A 20,802-nucleotide genomic window follows, 5' to 3' on the forward strand; every position below is an offset into this window, starting at 1 on the left:
GTCCTTCTGTGTGTGCGCCACTGATGTGTTGTCCTCTCTTCCATGAACTTTCACTTTGACTCCCTCTGTGCCTTTGCACATAAGTGTCTCTTCTACGAGCATAGCTATTGGTAACTCTTCCGGCGCATGTGCAGGTGATCGGTGTTTCCTGAGAGGATGCGTTTCCTTTGTTCTTTCTACGTAAATGATCCGTGTCGTGTTTCCCCTGTGCACATGTGCAGTAGTGCACGCTGCGTGACAGTGCGCGTGCGCAGACGCTTGCATCTTGCACTGCTCCTTCGGCTGGCCTGTCCGCGCATGTGCACGGGATCGGTGTCTTGTGCCTGCTCGCTCTGTGATTAGTTTCACTTCCGGGTCGTGCGCTGTGACCCCGCCTGTCCTTCCGGTTCGTCGCTGCCTGTCCTTGTGGCTCCGAGGCGGCTCCTCCCGGGCCCGGAGCAGGTGAGCAGGAGCAGTTTTAATTGGTCCTCATTGGTTTTTTTTAAACATCACAATAAAAAGCCCTGCTTGGTCGTAGTGATTCTTATTTGTACCTATACACCAGATGTGTCACAAAGAGCATTTAGTGCCAATACTTGAAATGTGGATGTGTGCACTTGCCTTCAAGACCAGTAAAAACACACAACTTGGTCCTCTACGTCTGGTTTTTTAAAGCACAAGGAAAGTGTATTTTGTCATTGGCTCATCTAACTACCTGGATATTTGGATTCCTTAGTTAAAAGGCGTTGCTATACACATTCTTTTATAACCCATTTCAGATCTCTGAGCTCTTAGTTCTGCCACAGATGTTTGTGATATTTATATAGCTTGAACCAAACGGAACAGCAATGGCACATAGTTTTCCTGCAGTCAAAGATTGGGCTCCTCCAGAAGGTATTGCTGATTTTGGAGTAAAATACTACAACCCATGCCGATTTAGCCTTGGTCTCCAGGTTAAGTTCTTGGTCGGGTGAAAATGTTAAAAAGTCAGGGATGGCAGAAAACGGTTGGGTCCGGGATGGATGGCGAGGACTGATGAGGCGAGGAAGTAAGAACCAGATCTTAAAGGAGGTTAACATGAAGGTGCAGAACGCTCTCCCTCATCTAGTAGCTACAAGAGCATAGGAAGTGCGGGAGAGGAGGAGGGTTAGTAGAAAAGACATGAATGCGATTGGCTTATAACATAGAACAGGAGGAGCCAAAGCAGAATATGGTGTCACCAAGGAAGGTGGTGTAGAGGTGGAATAGCAGAAGAGCCAGGACTGAGCCTTGAATGGTCAGGTGGGAGGCAGTGAAAGCGAGGGACACCACAAGACAGTGACAGCTGGTTACAAAGTGGGGAGTGAAGTATTCATGCCAATGGAATCGAGCATCAAGAACATGGTGGACAGAGACAAATTCAGTTGCTGAGGGAATTGAGTATCAAGAGCAGAGTAGATTGCGAGGAATGAAGCAGCGTTGTGGTGGACAGTGAGAATAGAGGAAAGGTGACTTCAAAGATCAGCAGTGACGAAGTTGGAGATGTATGTGAGAGCCATTGCAATGGATTTAGTAAACCCAACTAAAGAGGTAGTTTGTGAGGTGGTGGAAAAATGAATGGTCAAGGAAATTGGAGAGAAATGGAAACTGTGGTACTCGAAGGCAGTTGAATAGAGAGGCAGGGTAGACTGTGGTGTTTTTGGCAAGGACGAAGATATGCAAACAAATGAGAGTTTAAAGACAGAACTCTAGATGACAGTGAAGTGGATTCACTGTTTGAGGAATCAAGGGTCAAAGGAGGCATTTGGTGATACTCAGAATAGAGCGGGGTCATACTGTTGGAGGAGGGAGTGTGTCGTTGTGATGGGGAACAAAGACATGAGAGTGGGTTTCTGGTGATAAACATGGAACGATAAAGATCTTAGAGGAGTAGACGTAGAATGAAAAGTCATTTGCGGTGAGGTTAGAGGTGGTAGTGGTGATGCGAGAGGGGAGATAAGTGAGTCGATGGTGCTCTGTCATTCACAAGGGTGTGATCTGTGGATTGAGATGAGATATAGATGCTACATTAATTTGTTGACATTGAGGGCTGTGGTCGGCCTTCCGAGGATGTCTTGGTAGATCTTGAGTTTCTCCGGGTGCAGGATTTCCTCAAGTTGCTTATAGACATGTACCTCTTGATTTTGAGGGTACAATAGATGGTGTGATTGACAGCTGTGAGCAGAGGTGATGGTGCAAAGAGGATATTATGAATCAGCCGATACTGTGGTCAAGCATGTTCGTGCCCACGCTGTCTCCATTGTAGAAATCACATTCTAGCTTGACATCTTTTTCTGATTGTGACTTTGTACATGTTTTTACACTTCAACAATAATGTACTAAGAACACACTGTACATGCAGCGTACTCTCAGTTAGTCATGCAGTCTGCACACTTTATCCGAGGTTAGGAACATAAAACACAATGCCCTTGTTTCCTGATTGGCCGGTGGAGACAGCTCTAAGCCTCCAGACAAACCATCGTATCCGCTCTGCATCTTTGAAAAAGTGCAATATGAACAGTGTTTTTAGTACGTAAACTGCCTGTGTTATATTCAGCAGAGGAGCACTTCTGCTGGAATCATCCTGAGACGCAGTCCCCTGTGACTGAGATGCAGTCCTGCTGACTCCGACCTCAATCTTGCAAAGGTCAATTCATCTTGTTCTGCATCGGACCGACTCCTTGCATATCATAGCCAGGTATGAGGGTTAGGCAATTCCAATAAATCTGGCACAGGGTACTCCCACTACACTCTCATAGTGCAGGTAATGGCAGATAGAAGTGTAACATGGTAGGAACATTACCATGGTTGAACTGTTTATATTTTTTACCATTCTTATAAGGCTGGTTACAGTGGTTTGTTTCATTTTCCATATCTTTCTTGAGTCCACCTGGGGCATGCACATTAACAGTGAAAGGGCCGGTCTGTTTCCATGTCTTCTTTGGGAGTGAGAGTGTCCTGTTGGAATTTGCTGATAACATCTGGTACACTGGTAAGGTTCAGGGTCATGATGGGGCACTGTGAGCTGGCTGGGAATTATGTCATCATGTACTCATGGTATATGTAGACCGAGTCCCTGTATTCTGAAGTCCATGCTGACCAAATGCATAGTCCTACTAGATTTATAGGAACTTTATAACAGTGCAGGTAAATAGCAATTGTGTTGGGAGGGATTTTCCATCTAGGAATAGGTGAAGTAGAGCGCGCAGTTAAACCGGGGACGATGCACTAGGCATTAGTGTGCCATGATGAAAGCCTAAATCAGTATGATAGTTATTCTGATTGATACACCACTAAGAGTCAGTGTTTGTTTTATCAGGAAGCCCAATTGTTTTTTTAACCTTGTGATCAAAAAGGAGGATGATGAAGATGAACGTCGACATCAGCTTCACAACGAAACAACAAACGGCCACTCTGAACTTCCAGCGTCACGAGGTAAATGCCTTGTTATTTAATTCCCAACCTGTTGCTCCTGGTGACGAGTACAGATACTTTATAGTACATTTACCACTACACTCTTCGCTTCCTCAGACATAAAAATGTGTAGCTGAAGATCCATGCTTCTTCATTATTGTGCGTGGTGTGTGCTGTGGGAGGAAATGTGTGTTGTCTAGGTGTGTGATATTTATTGTTTTGAGGGGATCTGTACATGGGTCTGATCAGACACGTACATTTATTCCTAATCTACTTGACTTCTTAAATCTACTCTTTCTACGTGATGTTTAGTGATGTATATCTGTGTGCTGCAAACCACTGTGAGTGTGTCATTCGACATGCAAAATACTTTAGTATTGTTTATCTGTCAACTGACGGGGAACTCTTCATCAACTTTTAATTCCATGTTTCAGAGAGCATAGCTTAACGCGCAGTCTGATGTGAACACCAGAGAGAAGGCAATGGCAAGAAAAGCACTTTTTGTGGGTGTCGGGAGAAGTTAGACGTTAATTGGATAAGTTGTGTCCTGAACCATGTAATAGGTCAGATGTCTGTTCAGTACCGAACCCCATAACGTGTGCTAAATGCAGGGTGCGTGAAATGTGAAAGAAACCCCTCGCATACCCCCATTGATGATGAGTGAGTGCAGTGAAATAATCAGTCTTTAGGGCTAGGAGAATATAGATGTGCATCACTCAGCATCCCACAGAATCACCTTTGTGGCATGTTTTTGGGGCCTTTGCTACTTTTATAAGGAGATAAGAAATAGAATTTAAAATACTAGAGGTTCCAGAGAGAACTGATAGCTGGCCCGGATGCTTCCAGGGAGAGTTTGTGTAATCCAAGCCCAGTCACTCAGGAACAAATAAACAGAACAGTCCTGCAGGTTTGATTTGAAACACAGGCATCAAATCATGTAAGGGGAAAACGTAAGGTAGAAACTAACAGAAGGATCAGACACTGAACTGTGTTCTTCAGTTACCAATACTGCAGAGAACCGAAGAAAGCAAAGAAGGAAAAAATTAGCATTCTTCACAGTTGACAAATAAACCTGTTGCAAAGAAGTGACACAAGTTAGTCAGTGAATCAGAGCTGTAGAAGCTAGGTATGAATGAGCCCCAGGGAATTCTTCAAGAGGAGAGTATCTTTCCTTCCTGGACATGACCCTCTAGGAGATCTTCCATGCTGGAGGAAAGCACTCCCCTCTTTGAGTCATTCATTGGTACCTAGAAGAGAGTACGTGCCCTCAGCAGTGGAGTATGTACCCCCAGGGTCCTCCCGGTCTGGGAGCCCTGAACAGTGTTGGTAAAGTATGTGCCCTCAGGAGCATTGAGTGGCTGAGGGAGAATGCCGGCCCTCAGCAGAGGAGTATGTGCCCTCACCAGAGGAGTATGTGCCCTCAGGGAGGAGTCCCTCAGGATCATTGGTGGAGAGTACAGGCCCTCAACAGAGGAGTAGGTGCCCTCAGCAGAGGTGTATGTGCCCTCAGGGAGACATCCATCAGGGGCATTGACTGGCTGAAGGAAAGCACATGCCCTCATCAGAGGAGTACATGACCTCAGGGAAAAGTCAATCAGGAGCATTGAGTGGCTGAAGGAGAGTACGTGCCCTCAGCAGAGGAGTATGTGCCCTCAGGGTGGAGTCCACCTGGAGCGTTGACTGGAGAGTACAGTCCCTCAGCGAGTTTCTGCTCTCAGCAGAGGAATATGTGCCCTCCTGGAGAAGCCCATCAGGAGTATTGACTGGCTGAAAGAGAGTACAAGCCGTCAGAAGAGGAGTATATGCCCACAGGAAGAAGTCCATCAGGAGCACTGACTGGATGAAGGAGAGTACATGCCCTCAGCAGAGGAGTATGTGCCCTCAGGGAGGAGGCCATCTGGCACATTGACTGGAGAGTACAGGCCCTCAGCAGAGGAGTATGTGCCTGCATCAGAGGAGTATGTGACCTCAAGGAGAGGTCCATCAGGAGCATTTACTGGCCGAAGGAGAGTACAGGCCCTCAGCAGCGCAGTATGTGCCCTCAAGGAGGAGTCAATCTGGCGCATTGACTAGAGAGTACAGGCCCTCAGCAGGAGAGTATGTGCCCTCTGGGAGAAGTTCATCAGGAGCATTAACTGTATGAAGGAGTGAACAGGCCTTCAGCAGAGGAGTATGTGCCTGTATCAGAGGAGTATGTGACCTTAAGGAGAGGTCCAGCAGAAGCATTGACTGGCTGAAGGAGAGTACAGGCCCTCTTCAGAGGAGTATGTGCCCTCAGGGAGGAGTCCACCTGGAGCATTGATTGGAGAGTACAGGCCCTCAGCAGGAGAGTATGTGTCCTTATCAGAGGAGTATGTGCCCTCATGGAGAAGTCCATCTGGAGCATTGATTGGAGAGTACAGGCCCTCAGCAGGAGAGTATGTGCCCTTATCAGAGGAGTATGTGCTCTCAGGGAGGAGTCCATCTGGTGCATTGACTGGAGACCTCAGAAGGAGAGTATGTGCCCTCAGGGAGAAGTCCATCAGGAGCACTGACTGGATGGAGGAGTGTACAGGCCCTCAGCTTGAGAGTATGTGCCCTCAGGGAGAAGTCTATCAGGAGCATTAACTGGACGAAGGAGTGTACAGGCCCTCAGCAGAGGAGTATGTGCTCTCAGGGAGAAGTCCACCAGGAACATTAACTGGATGAAGGAGTGTACAGGCCTTCAGCAGAGGAGTGTGAGCCCTCAGGGAAGAGTATGTGCCCTTATCAGAGGCATATTTGTCCTCACGGAGGAGTCCCTCAGGAGCATTGACTGGAGAGTATAGACCCTCAGCAGAGGAATAAATGCCCTCATGGGAATGTCCATCTGGAGGTTCTGACTGACAGAAGGCGGGTATGTTGCCCAGCAAGTAGTTCATTTAGGAGCATTGACTGGCTAGGGGAGAGTATGTATGCTCACTAGAGCTCAGTTTGGCAGCCTTGCCTCCTTCTCTTTGTGTAGGCCAGTAAAGACTGTGGTAGGTTAGTAAAGGCTGTCTGGACACCAGACTCCATCATTCACAGGGGGATACTTTCCCTCTGGCACTGGGATGAAGTCCTCAGGTACTCAAAGGCAGAGCCAACACAAGCCCTCCATTTTCCTCTCTGATGGTCACAGAAGTCAGGTGAATCCTAACTTTTGAACTTGAACTTTAGTTGGGCAGAGAGGTCTGGACATCCCCTGCATGTCGGCTGTAGACACACATTCTTGACAAACTGCTTCTTTTGGGCTGCAGCTCTTTTGGACTCGGCAACTGGGCTTCTCCTCAAGCATACTGCTTGTGTGGGACAGGGTTCTTCCCTTTTCTTTTTCAGCAGGGAGCCTGCTAGGTCTCAGGAAGACCCACAAGTCTTGGGCAGACCCGCAGCTTTTCAGCAAGATGTCCATATTTCAGGCGATGTCCCTTCACCTCTGAGATGTGGGCGACGTCAGCCCTGGATCGCTGCAGCTCTTCAAGTACTGTGGCAAGTCCCCCGTCTTTGGTCAATAAAGGAGTTTGGAACTGGAAACTGAACGAGTTTCGGTCCCGCTTTTATGCAGATTTTCGAGACGGGGATGTGGATCACTATCTATATTTTCAATACAGTTTGGGTCATTCCCTTTAGTGCCTTACTTTTCTTTCTGCATTGCAGACAATTCTTTATGTAAGATCATGACTCAGAGCAAATGGTAATGCTGATGGCTCCAAGCAGGACTATCCATAACAGAAGCAGAATAAGTGTGAAGCTCTGCACCCGGCTGGCATCACCCTTCCTCAGAAGGTCCACTGAAGGGGGAATAGCCCCAGGCTCTGTCTCCTTCCCTCTGCACCTCAGTGTCTGGAGCTACCCCTTTTAGTTCAGAAATGCATGCACTGTACCTCCACCATCTTCCTGGTGGTGACAACACATCCTCTTATGCCATATTAAAAACGGAAGGAATAAAAATTGGTTCCCACTTGCTATAGCGTACACACACTCACAACCAATGTACATTTCTGCAGGGAGATACATACATACCCATGCATTAAGCATAAACACGTACATGTCAGTGCAGGGTCTGGGCACCACACACAATGTGTTGGCCGATATGCATTGGGATCTACTTTGGAACAGAGAAAGGCGCACTACGCTGCCATCACCGCTCAGTGTACATGTCGGCATGACACAGGTGATAGTCTAGTGTCGCCAAGGAGCACTCCCCAATTTACCTCAGAACAGGTTGTAGGTCTCAGGATATATTTATGTCCTATCCTTCAGCAGCTGCGCAAGATATTGTTGGTGCTGGGGCAAAAATAAATTAGAAAACCAGATTCATTTGTAGTTGGATAATGGTGGACAGGGGTGCAGATCCATCTTCCATGCATTTGGTTCTCCCATCAAAACACAACGCTACAAGTAGTTCCGGCTGCAGGATCACAATGCGGTTTTTCCTCAGGACATTTATTGTAGGTCTTTATTGGGTCCTGAGCAAGGCAGCCAATAATTAGCTGGCAGAAATATCAAAGAAACAGAACTGGGAGTATTGATAATCTGGAACAATTGATACAGTCATGCCTTTGGTAAGGGATAACATCTAAATACTGTGGGTCGTGTACATTGAGACCTGGCTCCAGGGCTGTACTGGGTCCTCTCCCAGTAATTGTTTTACTATGGACATTTTTCAAGTTTAATACCGGCTCTAGCCTTGTTTGTTTATATGGTTGGATTATTTGTTTAGTTTGAAGTCCAAGCGTCTGTATTGTTAGTTTGTTTTAGTGCTACATTAATGCATGCGTCTTCTGTTCCTTTATTTAAAGAGTAATAAAAGTTTTGTGTTTATTTTGGTTGGTGGCGCTAGCTTTGATTATGTAACAGTACTTCTTTTGTTTGTGTTCTGCATGACCGTACAGAATGGCTTTTCCAAAGAGAACACTTTGCTGAATATTGGCCTTTCGTTCCTTTATTTGTTTCAGTTAATTTGTTAGACTTTAAGATTCTTGCTGAATGGAGCATTTGCTCCGCTTAACCTAAGCCCTACAGCACTTTATAGTTTATTAGAAACTTGACAAGCGTATGAGAAAACGTGTAGGAATGGATTTTTCAGGTACGTTTGATGCTGGCTACCAGACAGGAACAGATTGAATCACTTTTTGCCTGGGAGGTATCTTACCCAGCGTTAGAATTGGGCAGTTCAAGCCATGGGAGGCTGTGCGCGTCCCATGCCTGGTGCGGGGAATGGCCGGGCTAGCAGCGTCTTCAGTTAGACGGTTTGAGTCTCCAAGGCCATTCATAGTGTCACAATAGAAGGATTGAGTGATACCTTCTGTTGAGTGCCTCAGAGGTGAAATAAGGTTTGATATCTTCCACCTTGGAGAAACCCGCAGGTGGAGCTCCCTTGTTCAGTGAGTAAGCTAAAACATTGGGTGAAGAAGGCCTCAATGTGCCTGTTGTGCCAGGTGTTGTTAAGCTTACTCGTCACCATCTTTTCTGCAGCACAGTCACTACTCATAGATACACCACAACCCTCTAGTTTTTCAGTTAATGACTAAAAATGAATATTACAAAAGAGTGTGACGTTGGGAACGTTTAAGTAGAGAGGGTGAACTCTACTTCTGTAAAGCATTACCTGTGACCAGGATGGACTAAGTGACGGCAGCTAAGACATTTGTGAGGACTGGCATAAGGAAAGGACCATGGCGGTCATTCTGACCGCGGCGGGCGGCGGTCGCCGCCCGCCATGCGGTTACCGCCGAATGACCGCACCGCGGTCAAAAGACCGCGGCGGTCATTCCAACTTTCCCGCTGGGCGACCGCCAAAAGGCCGTCCGCCGGCCCAGCGGGAAAGCCTCTGCAACGAGGAAGCCGGCTCGGAATGGAGCCGGCGGGGTTGCAGGGGTGCGACGGGTGCAGTGGCACCCGTCGCGATTTTCACTGTCTGCAAAGCAGACAGTGAAAATCTTTGTGGGGCCCTGTTAGGTTGCCCCTGCACTGCCCATGCCACTGGCATGGGCAGTGCAGGGGCCCCCAGGGGCCCCACAGCACCCGTTCCCGCCATCCTGGTTCTGGCGGTGGACACTGCCAGAAACAGGCTGGCGGGAAGGGGGTCGGAATCCCCATGGCGGTGCTGCAAGCAGCGACGCCATGGCGGATTCCCTGGGCCAGGGGAAAACCGGCAGGAAACCGCTGGTTCCCCTTTTCTGACCGCAGCTTTACCGCCGCGGTCAGAATAGCCCAGGAAGCACCGCCAGCCTGTTGGCGGTGCTTCCGCCGCCCTCCGCCATGGCGGTCATGGACCGCCAGGGTCAGAATGACCCCCTATGTCTGCAATATAGGTCCTGTACATATTGTGGAAGTGACACACACTGACTGAATGTTTAGTTCTTGTGAGGACTATGTTTGCCTGTTTGTCACCGGCGTGAGTTGCTTCGGCAGCAAGAAACTTGGTCAGATGGGAGTCCCAAGATCCCCGCCTTACGTGCCAACCTTACCTGTACAAGCTCTTGTCACTTACTGAGCCCCAACCGTACACGTACAAGCTCTTATCACTTGAGCCCAAACCTTACATGTACAAGCTCTTATCACTTGAGCCCCAACCTTATATGAACAAGCGCTTGTCAGTCAGTGAGCCCCGACCTTCCATGTACAACCTCTTGTCATTTACTGAGCCCCAAGCTTACATGTACAAGCTCTTCTCACACAATGAGCCCCAACCTTACATGTACAAGCTCTTGTCACTCAGTGAGCCCCAACATTACACGTACAAGCTCTTGTCACTAAGTGAGCCCCAACCTTACATGTACAACGTCTTGTCACTCAGTGAGCCCCAACCTTACATGTACAAGCGCTTGTCACTCAGTGAGCCCCAACCTTACATGTACAAGCTCTTGTCACTCAGTGAGCCCCGACCTTCCATGTACAACCTCTTGTCTGTCAGTGAGCCCCAAGCTTACATGTACAACCTCTTGTCACTCAGTGAGCCCCAACCTTCCATATACAACCTCTTGTCACTCAGTGAGCCCCAACCTTCCATGTACAACCTCTTGTCACTCAGTGAGCCCCATCCTTACATGTACAAGCTCTTGTCACTCAGTGAACCCCAACCTTACATGTACAAGCTCTTGTCACTCAGTGAGCCCCAGCCTTACATGTACAAGCTCTTGTTACTCAGTGAGCCCCAACCTTACATGTACAAGCTGTTGCCACTCAGTGAGCCCCAACCTGACATGTACAAGCTGTTGCCACTCAGTGAGCCCCAACCTGACATGTACAAGCTCTTGTCACTCAGTGAGCCCCAACCTGACATGTACAAGCGCTTTTCACTCAGTGGTGGACGAGCCCGGCCCTCTTCACTAAACACTGAGAACATGCACCCAGCTCCTGTTGTGCCTTGTTGCTTGTCTGTGTACTGCTCGGTCCTGGACAATGCTTCCTAATACCAGCAGACGTTGTTGGTTCTGTCCAGACATCCCCCACATATATTTCAAATCTTCCCCCAATTCTTGTGGTATCAAAGCATTTCTACTTTTAATATATAACTACTTTTCTTTTTAAGGGATAATTCTGAGTTAATCGAATCGTGCACAGGTGTAAGTTACCCCATTTGAAATGATCTCTACATTTTCTTATTGTCCTCTGTCTTTAGTTCCCCACACATATTTGTATAAGTTTTTCCCTGAGGACATTAGTTTGAAAAAATTGTGTTTTGTGAGTTGTGCGGGTGGGAGCCAGGGAAACAATTGCGGTTTTATCACGCGGTAAGCAAAACCGCGGGTTACCCTCGTTCCAGCATGCTGAATTGAGATTGAGGAGGTTACATTTTCCCAGGATAGAAACGCAAGGTGCAAAACTGTTTTTATCCCAGAGAAATTACCTGCTGCAGGCCTCTGAATGAACTTTATAGTCTTACCATGTCTAATAACTTCATCTTTACTCTGAATCAACCTCTCCACAGTTACCACACTTTTCCAACCCCCTGCGTTCTCCTTTTCTTTGATTTAAAGACTATTTGTGCTGTTTGTTCCACATCACAAGCTGGCCTTTCCTCTCACTGTGTGCATGTTGCACATATTCTATTCTCTGCGAGATCTGAAAGGCATGTTCTGCTGGGGCGCTCTTCCTCTGACCTTAATACCATCAGGGCCTCTTTTCCTGGACATACATTTTCTTTCTGTCTTTTTTCAAACACTATATTTTTCTAAAAGTTATATAGTCTTTGCTTTGTTTCATATCAAGCTTAAGTGAGAATTGAGTTGTGAAAGCTGGGCTGTGTCTTGGGTGGAGATGTTGCTTTAAGCACCGCCCCCCGCACCCCTTCCCTCCTCCCACCCACTAGGACATCACCTTTTTTGTGGTATGCGCTCAGTTTTCAATAATGATAAAGTCCGAGGAGGAGGAAGGCGGGACCCGGGCCTCAGGTGACGTAAAATAACGCGGCTTGGTGGTGTGTGATGGGAGTGCAGGGAGGCGGCAGCCAAACCTGCAGCGATGGCACCGAGGAGAGATGCAGCATTGCCAATATGATGATGTTTGCGCGTCTGTGCATTTGAATCAAAATGTGCATTATTAACATTGTGCAGAGCAATTAATCTAACCACGTGTGCACTGACATGAAGCTAATATACCGGAAACCAACCTGTTGAAGGGTGTTTTTGTAGCGTAGGCTCACTAGGCATCAGCAAGGCCACAACACTGTCTTGTTCAGAATGCCTCTTGTATCCTGATCTGTATTCTCTGTTTATATTCCTGGCTGGCGCTACCCGCAGCAAGCTGTGGTTAGTTTCTTTCTGAAGGACATTGGCCCGTATTTATACTCCGTTTGCGCCGAATTAGCGTCGTTTTTTTCGACGCAAATTCGGCGCAAAACTAACGCCATATTTATACTTTGGCGTTAGACGCGTCTAGCGCCAAAGTATGGGCAAAGAGCGTCATTTTTTAGCGTGAACGCCTTCCTTGCGTTAATGAGATGCAAGGACGGCGTTCCCGTCTAAAAAAATGACGGCGACGCAAATGCGTCGTATTTATACTCCCGGGCAAAAATCACGCCCGGGAGGTGGCGGGTCAAAAAACCCCGCATTTGCGCCACTTTTTAACGCCTGGGTCAGGGTAGGCGTTAAGGGGCCTGTGGGCTCAAAATGAGCCCACAGGTGCCCTCCCCTGCCCCCAGGGACCCCCCCTGCCACCCCTGCCCACACCAGGAGGACACCCAAGGATGGAGGGACCCACCCCAGGGACATTCAGGTAAGTTCACGTAAGTATAATTTTTTATATTTTTCAAATTTTTTTGGGTGGCATAAGGGGGCCTTATTTGTGACCCCCTACATGCCACTATGCCCAATGACCATGCCCAGGGGACATAAGTCCCCTGGGCATGGCCATTGGGCAAGGGGGCATGACTCCTGTCTTTACTAAGACAGGAGTCATTTAAATGGCGTCTGGGCGTCGAAAAAATGGTGCAAATCGGGTTAAGACGATTTTTTAGCGTCAACCCGACTTGCGCCATTTTAAGACGCCCTAGCGCCATTTTCCCCCTACGCTGGCGCTGCCTGGTCTACGTGGTTTTTTTCCACGCACACCAGGCAGCGCCGGTCTGCTTGCGCCGGCTAACGCCATTCCATAAATACGGCGCCCGCATGGCGCTTCGGAATGGCGTTAGACGGCGCTAAATTTTTTGACGCTAAACTGCGTTAGCGCAGTTTAGCGTCAAAAAGTATAAATATGTGCCATTGTTCTCAAAGAGCTTTCTAGAGAGAGAAACACATTACCGAGGTCTTTCCACCCTGCAGGCAGATTGCACCCAGCCCAGTGCCTCGCTGTTGTTTGTGTGCCTGGTTTGTTCTGACACGTCCAGGTGATATTACCTCAGCAGGGCTGGGTCAGCACTCGTGCGGTGGGTTAGAGTTATGGAGATGTACCGATTTATAATTCTGAAATGTGATTTGTTGAAGATGTAATCCTTTGCTCACAGTTGCAATTCTTTCTTATGGAGAAAATGGCTTTAATCCCCCTGGAGTTTGTGGTGAGCCGGAGGTAGGGTGACCACCCGTCCGTAAATTTCACAGACTGCCCGTAATTTCGCCCTGCCGTCCGTTGTCCGTGATGAAAGCTTTAACTGACGGCATTTGTCCGTAATTTTAGCCTTTCATCTAAAGGGCAACGGAGGCAGGGCGAAATTACAGGCAGATGAGTTTCCCCAGCTGGGCTGGAAGGCAGGGGGTCTCCTGTGCTCTGAGGGAGGGAGGGGCAGACAGATAAGAAAAGGCCTTCTTGCCAGGGGGTCTCCTTCCCTAAAGACATGCAAATGTGCGCAACTGGTACATCTGCAAATACAAAGGGGCTTGAAAACCTGCATTGACTTTACTAAAAGGAGTCATTTGAAGTTTTCTGGTGGCAAAGATATTTCTTTCAGAGAGGTATTGTAATGGTGTTCAAAGGTGAGCTGTGGAGTGTGTGGTTTTAATGTAGTGTTATAATTTTTTTTAGCACTAGGTATGAACTGTATATTATTCAAATCTTTATTTGAGAAGCACTTTTTATTTAACCGAAATTTATTTGCGCATTTTGTAGCAGTTATTATGATGTAATTGTATTTTTTACAGTTCTTTCAGGTACTTCGGTACCTCATAGTACGAACAAACATTGGCAAAGCAATAGGTCTCATCTACGAAATAGTTATTGGCTTTACTAATGTGTTTTAGAAATTAGCCATGTTATACACCAGAGTAGCTGCTGTTCAGCATGGCTTAAAGCTAGTGGCACAGTGGTGTGGAGTGGAGTAGAGTAGCATAGGAGCAGTGGTGTAGAGCCCAGTGGTGCAAAGTACAGTGCATTGGGGTACAGTGCAGTTGTTTAGAGTGCGTTAGCGTAGAGTGCAGTGGTTTAGAGTGCAGTGGCATGGAGTGGCATGGGACAGAGTAGAGTGGCATAGAGTGCAGTGGAGTAGAGTGGCATACAATAGAGTGGCAGAGAGAGCAGTAGTGTAGAGTGGTGCAGTGGCATAGATTGCAGAGTAGACTCGCGTTGCAGGGAGTGCAGTGGTGTAGTGTAGAGTGGTGCAGAGTAGGGCAGAGTGCTGTAGAGTGGAGTGATGCAGAGTAGAGTGGCATAGAGTGCAGTGGCATAGAATGCAGTAGTACATAGTACATTGGTGTATAGGACGGTGGTGGAGAGTGTAACACTGCAGAGTAGAGTGTCAGTGCAGTGATGTAGAGTGGAGTAGAGTGGCACAGAGCAGTGGCGTAGAGTACAGTGGTACAGAGTAGAGGGCAGTGGCGTACAGTGCAGTTGTTTAGAGTGCATTGGCGCAGAGTGCAGTGGCATAGAGTGGCATGGGGTAGAGTTACATAGAGTGCAGTGGAGTAGAGTGGCATACAATAGAGTAGCAGAGAGTGCAGTAATGCAGAGTGGTGCAGTGTCATAGAGTGCAGAGTAGACTTATGTGGTTTAGAGTGGTGCAGAGTGGAGTATTGTAGAGTGGTGTAGAGTACAGTGCCTAGAGTGCAGTGGCATAGAGTAGAGTGCTGTAGAGTGCAGAGTTGCAGAGTAGAGTGTCAGTGCAGTGGTGTAGAGTGGTACAGAGAACAGTGGCATAGAGTACAGTGGTGCAGAGTAAAGGGCAGTGCAGTTGTTTAGAGTGCACTGGTGTAGAGTGCAGTTGCATAGAGTGGCATTGGGCAGAGTAGAGTGGCATAGAATGCAGTGGAATAGAGTATATTGGTGCAAAATGCAGTAGTACAGAGCAGAGTGGTGTAGAGTATAGTGGCGGCCAGAGCAGTGTTGCAGAGTGTCAGCTTGCAATGGTGTAGGGTGCATTGAACTAGAGTGCAGTGGTCAGAGTGGTATAGAGTACAGTGGCGTAGAATAGATTGTTTCAGAGTAGGGTGCAGTTGCATAGAGTGGAGAGGTGCAGGGTAGAGTGCAGTGGCATAGAATGCAGTGGCACAGAGTGCAGTGGCATAAAGTAGATTATTTCACAGTAGAGTGAGGTGGCTTAGAGTGGAGAAGTGCAGGTTAGAGTGGAGTTGCATAAAGTGGCATAGAGTGTGATGGCATAGAGTAAAGTAGTGTAGAGTGCTGTGGCATAGAGTGCAGAGGTGCAGAGTAGATTAGAAGGATGTACAGTGTATTGATGTAGAGTGCAGGGGCATAGAGTTGAGTGTTACAGAGTAAAGCGCATTAGCACAGAGTGTATTAGCTTATAGTGCAGTGGCGTACAGTGCAGCGTTGCAGAGTGGCAGAGAGTGGAGTTGTGTGGATTAGATTGGTGTTGCCTAGACTGGAGTGGTATGGCGTGCAGACGAGCAGAGCGCAGTGGTGTAGAGAGGCGTAAAGTGCAGTGGCTTAGAGTAGAACAGAGTAGAGTAGAGAGGCATAGTGTGAAGTAGCATAGAGAGCAGTGGCATAATGTGGAGTGGTTCCGAATGGAGAAGAGTGCAGTGGCATGGAGTGGCGTAAAGTGGAGTGATACAGAGTAGGGTGCAGAGCAGAGTGGAGTGGAGCATGCATGGTGTGGTAACACACTGCCATTACAGACAACACATTTTTGATTGAAATGACCATTACATTTGCACAGATATACAGTTTTTCAAATCAAACTATATTGTGCACAGACGATGATGTTTGGAAATTGCATCACCAAATGCAATGATTTGTTTTAATCATGTAAAGGTATTTGTTTCCAGCACAGTTCAGAATTAACAAAAATGTGCTTGATTTGTACTTCTAATTCTGATATATTCTGAAGTCTATTTAAATGTTGTCATGTGATAGAAAAAACTCTTTCCTAACCCCAGTATCCAGCAAGATTGTCGCATAAATCCTCTCACTTTGAAGTCAGAGAAAGGAAAGTAAACACTAAGGGGGTTATTACAACTTTGGAGGTGGTGTTAATCCGTCCCAAAAGTGACGGTAAAGTGACGGATATACCACCAGCGTATTACGAGTCCTGCGCCCTGTGCTGACACCCAATGGGTCGCCAGATAAGCCATTTCTACTTTCTAGGTTTAAAGTGCCATCTCAAGAGGTCATGTGTAAGCTACTTCTGGAATGTAAATCAGGTTCCCCTATGGATCCCTGCCCCCCTGCCATCCTTCAATTAGTACCAGAGCTACCGGCATCTATGCTGGCCCCTATTATTCAGGAAGTCCTTATAACAGGTTTGTATCCTAAGGCATGGAAAGAAACTACTATTATTCCCTTAAAAAAGAAGGAAACTGGCAAACCCGATGATCTGACTAATCTACGCCCAATAGCCCTTCTTCCCTATGCAGCCAAAATTCTGGAAAAACATCTTAATAAAGAATTGGTTGAGTTCCTGTCAGCCTCAAAGGGCCTAGACAGCTCGCAACATGGTTTTCGGAAATCCCATAGCACTGAATCAGCTCTCATTGCATCATCCGATACCATACGCAGATTGGTTGATGAGGGGCAGGGGGTCTTTCTGGTTCTACTGGACCTGTTGGCAGCATTTGACACCATTGCCCCCCACATTCTGCTAGACCGTTTACATCAGGTAGGCATCAGAGATCAGGCTCTTAAGCTGATCGAATCCTTTTTATCAGATAGGTGGGCCACAGTTAGCAGCGGTGATTTTAGATCCCCAGCCTACCTCTTGCCGTGTGGGGTCCCTCAGGGCTCTTCCCTCAGCCCTACGCTATTTAATGTGTATGTGGCACCGCTGGCAGAGCTAATTCGCTCCTTCGGCTTTATTCCAACTTCTTATGCAGACGACACTCAGATTATCATCCCTATTAAAAAAGATATGGAGGAAGTGGCCATTCGCTTCAACTCTTGCATGACAGCAGTGAATAACTGGATGAAGGCCAATTGGCTAAAACTTAATTGTGAAAAAACTGAGATTCTGTGCTTTGGGATTAAGAGGGAACACTGGTCTTCCATCTGGTGGCCTGAAGAGTGTGGCACTCTCCCTATACCAGGGTCTACCTCGAGAAATTTAGGATTACTGTTTGACGATCAATTGTCATTCAAACCTCAGGTCAATCAGATAATCAAGACCTGCATGTGGACTCTGAAGAAATTAAAGAAAGTATTTCCTTTTATTCCACAATCCTGCAGAATTACTGCTACTCTGGCTCTAGTCATTTCCAGATTGGATTACGGGAATGCGCTTCTGCTCAACTTGGATAAAGAATCGCTGAATAAGCTACAGGTGATGCAGAACACTGCTGCTAGGCTTTTACTGAAACTGCCCTGCGGGGCCTCTGCTAAGAGGTGCCTTAGAAATCTACACTGGCTTCCGGTAGCCCAGCGGCTCTCTTTCAAGGCTCTCTGTATCACTCACAAGGCTGTCCATGGGATTAGGCCTGAGGCTCTAACCACCAAACTGCAATCGTATAGGCCGAATAGGCTGTTGCGATCTGCCTCTGCCTATCGAATCCAAACTTCCCGCACCAAGAAGGCGAAGTGGGGAGATAGAGCGTTTACCATTGCGGCTGCTAAAATCTGGAAGTCACTCCCATTGGATCTAAGGCAAGAACACAACTATCTAACATTTAGGAGACTGGTCAAGACTTGGCTCTTCCCGCAATAAGTCTTGGAGCCTCCTGTTAGTAGACCCTGCCTCACCCAGTTAGTGCTTCGATGCCCTCGGGCCGGAATGCGCTTTATAAATACTCAATACATACATACATTATATCCTATGGAACTCGTAATACGGCTGGTGGTATATCCGTCACTTTACCGTCACTTTTGGGACGGATTAACACCTCCTCCAAAGTTGTAATAACCCCCTAAGTTCCCACCGAAGACAGAGCCTGACATTTGACTTTGTTCTTTGAATGCACAGCAAATATGATAAGATAAGAACAAGATTTACAGGCCTGTTTACAGAAAGGGAGCACTCTGCAGGATACTGTAAATAAGGTTTTGGCAAGGGAAGGGACAAATTCAAGCTGTATAGCCTACAACAAATAAAGCCAGCAAATTGAAAGCAACAAATTGTGAGTTACAAACCACAAGGCCAATGGCAAGCAACGGGCAGAATGCATTCGCAAGGAAGCACTATGAATTTACTTAAAGTGACAGCTGTGGGATACTTTGTGGGGAAAGTCCAGTATTTTAGACCATATCTTGCAGAGGTTTGGCTACATCAATCACCCAGGTAGTATGACAAGAAGACCTGGAGTGGTTTCCATGTTGCAGGATAGGTCTGTACACCCATTCCATCAGTTTGCCACCATTTCCTATGGTACAGAGCTTCTGGTACACCTCTTGTAGGGTTAGTGCTAGGTAGCAGACATGAAATAGGGCATATAATGATTATTTAAGGTGGTTGTAAGTAAGGAGTTGACCGGGGTGAAGATGGTAGTCTGCCACAAGGGTTTGGAAATTTAGTAGCTCACTGTTCAGAAACAAAGTCCCCAATTTTAAGACACCTGCAACATGCCACTGATGGAGTTGCTCTGAGCACAGCCATCCTGTGCGAGTGGGAAGGCTTAGCAAAGGTAGTGCAGGAGCATAGAGTTTCTTCGTGTCAGTGAGTTTACAGGTTCTGGCATGGCAAGAGAAAGCCATGCATGATAACCCCAGATGGTGATCCATAGAATGGTCAATAGGAAACGATGAGCAGTGCATTAAGCCTTCCTTAAAAGTCTTTACTGGTAAAACCCATCTCATGCAGGGAGGTGGCCAGAAAGCCAGTGAGACACCTATTGGACATCTGCAGCTGAATAAAAGCATTCTAAGTCCAGAAGATCTAATCCACCCTCAGTCACAGTTAGCTTGAGAGTGGAAAGAGCTCCCGATGGCGCCACAGCGACCAAATCAGATGTGTGGCCTGTCTGAAGAAGGAATGAAGGACGAGCAGGGGAAGGTTTGCAAAATAATACTATCATTGGGGTAGCACACCATCTTCGCTAGTGCCACATGGCCTCTACAGAAAGCAGAAGAGAAGACCAAAAAGCAAACTGGGCTTGGAGGGACCGTTCGCTCTGCCGAGATTTTCATCCTGGAAATCAGTGTAAGAATGGTAGATATTAATCACTAGGTATCAAAAGGTAACTGGTTCCCAGTTCAATCTGAGATCTAATTGTGTATGAAGGCGAAAACAGTGTCATATGTTAAAGAAACACTAATTAAATTTTTAAATTTTGTTTGTGCAATCTACATCCCAAATATTTTGAAGATTCTATATGTACTTGACACTTAGGGATAACCCAGATCTCTAGTTTGGCTTTTGCTCAATTTCAAAACCATATAAAGACATGGACAAAGCGGGCAATTGCCTTGCACAACCTTGCAAGGGGTCTGGCCCCTGCTCACCCTTCACAAGCACTAACAGCAGACCATTGCACCAGAAGAGTTTGCCAAGGTGGGTGGGTGCTGCTTGTTCCTGTGTGCAGACAACTCCACAGGTACCCAATACCTTCATCCAGACCCATCTTGTCTGATTTTAGGAATTGGCCCACCTTGTTCTTCTCTTCTTTATTTATCCAGTTGTTAGAAACAACCCTTTGAATTACTTGCCGTGGATCTCCCCTTTGATCTCGATTTCATCCTACTCTTTTATTATCTTTGATTGGTAGTCCGGGCTCCCATTTCTGAGATAAATGTAGAGTCCCAGACGTACACTCTAGTGCTGTGAGACTACAGAGAACTTGTGGGTACCTCACATCCTGTCACTAGGTGTGAGACTGTCACCCAGACCATCTGCCCTGCCTCTTTAAAAAAAATTAGATTTAAAGTCCATGGGCGGTTGGGGTAAGCCAGATGTTTTTGTTCAATTTGTTTAAACTAGCATAAGGTTAATTACCTTAATGTTTCCCAAACTGTTTGCCAGGGGTTTTGAAATGTTCAGAAACATAATCAAAATTTTGCTGTTACTTTCTCTTCAGGAAAGATCGGGTAGATTTGGGTAGGGGTGATGGCCTTGCCGTGAAGGGCATTAATTTACTACTGAACAAGGACGTAATGTGACACCTGAATGTAGCACACCAGGAGGCAATCACAAAAGGTCCACAGTGAATAAATAGTGCTATGTTAAAAAAGAGTAAATAAATGCACTGACAACACAGTGAGGCATGGCCTCTCTTGCGTGTGTCTGTAAAACTGACGTTTGTTCTTGAATTGTTGTCCTGAATTTTGACCCTTTGTCCTGAATTTTGACCCTTTGTCCTGAATTTTTTACAGTCCTGTCCAGAATTTGCCTCAGTGCCAGGTGGTCACCCTAGCCGGAAGAGGCTCCGGACCCCTGGTGACGCTGCCTTATTTCTTAGTGATTTTGAAGCACATTTGATCTGTTATGATTTGCCTCGTATTCTGCGTTGTTCTACTCACCGAAGGCCTTCATGGCGATGATTAATGCATTCGAATGACACCAGAACTGCATCTCTATTTCTACTCTTTGTTATTGTATGTTTTGAATTTGTGAAATAAAACTTCATGTTTGTTTCTAAA

The 20,802-nt window shown here is 46.8% G+C and overlaps 1 long non-coding RNA gene across 1 annotated transcript; it reads left to right on the top strand.

Moving 5' to 3' along the window:
- The first annotated feature begins 341 nt into the window (after window positions 1–341).
- Window positions 342–20,802, top strand: LOC138266962 (uncharacterized). The gene is made up of 3 exons (XR_011199758.1): window positions 342–441; window positions 3,317–3,432; window positions 20,536–20,802. It is a non-coding gene; the product is annotated as an uncharacterized lncRNA (long non-coding RNA).

The sequence above is a fragment of the Pleurodeles waltl genome, chromosome 12 (genome assembly GCF_031143425.1).
Source record: "Pleurodeles waltl isolate 20211129_DDA chromosome 12, aPleWal1.hap1.20221129, whole genome shotgun sequence".
Classification (NCBI taxonomy): Eukaryota; Metazoa; Chordata; class Amphibia; order Caudata; family Salamandridae; genus Pleurodeles; species Pleurodeles waltl.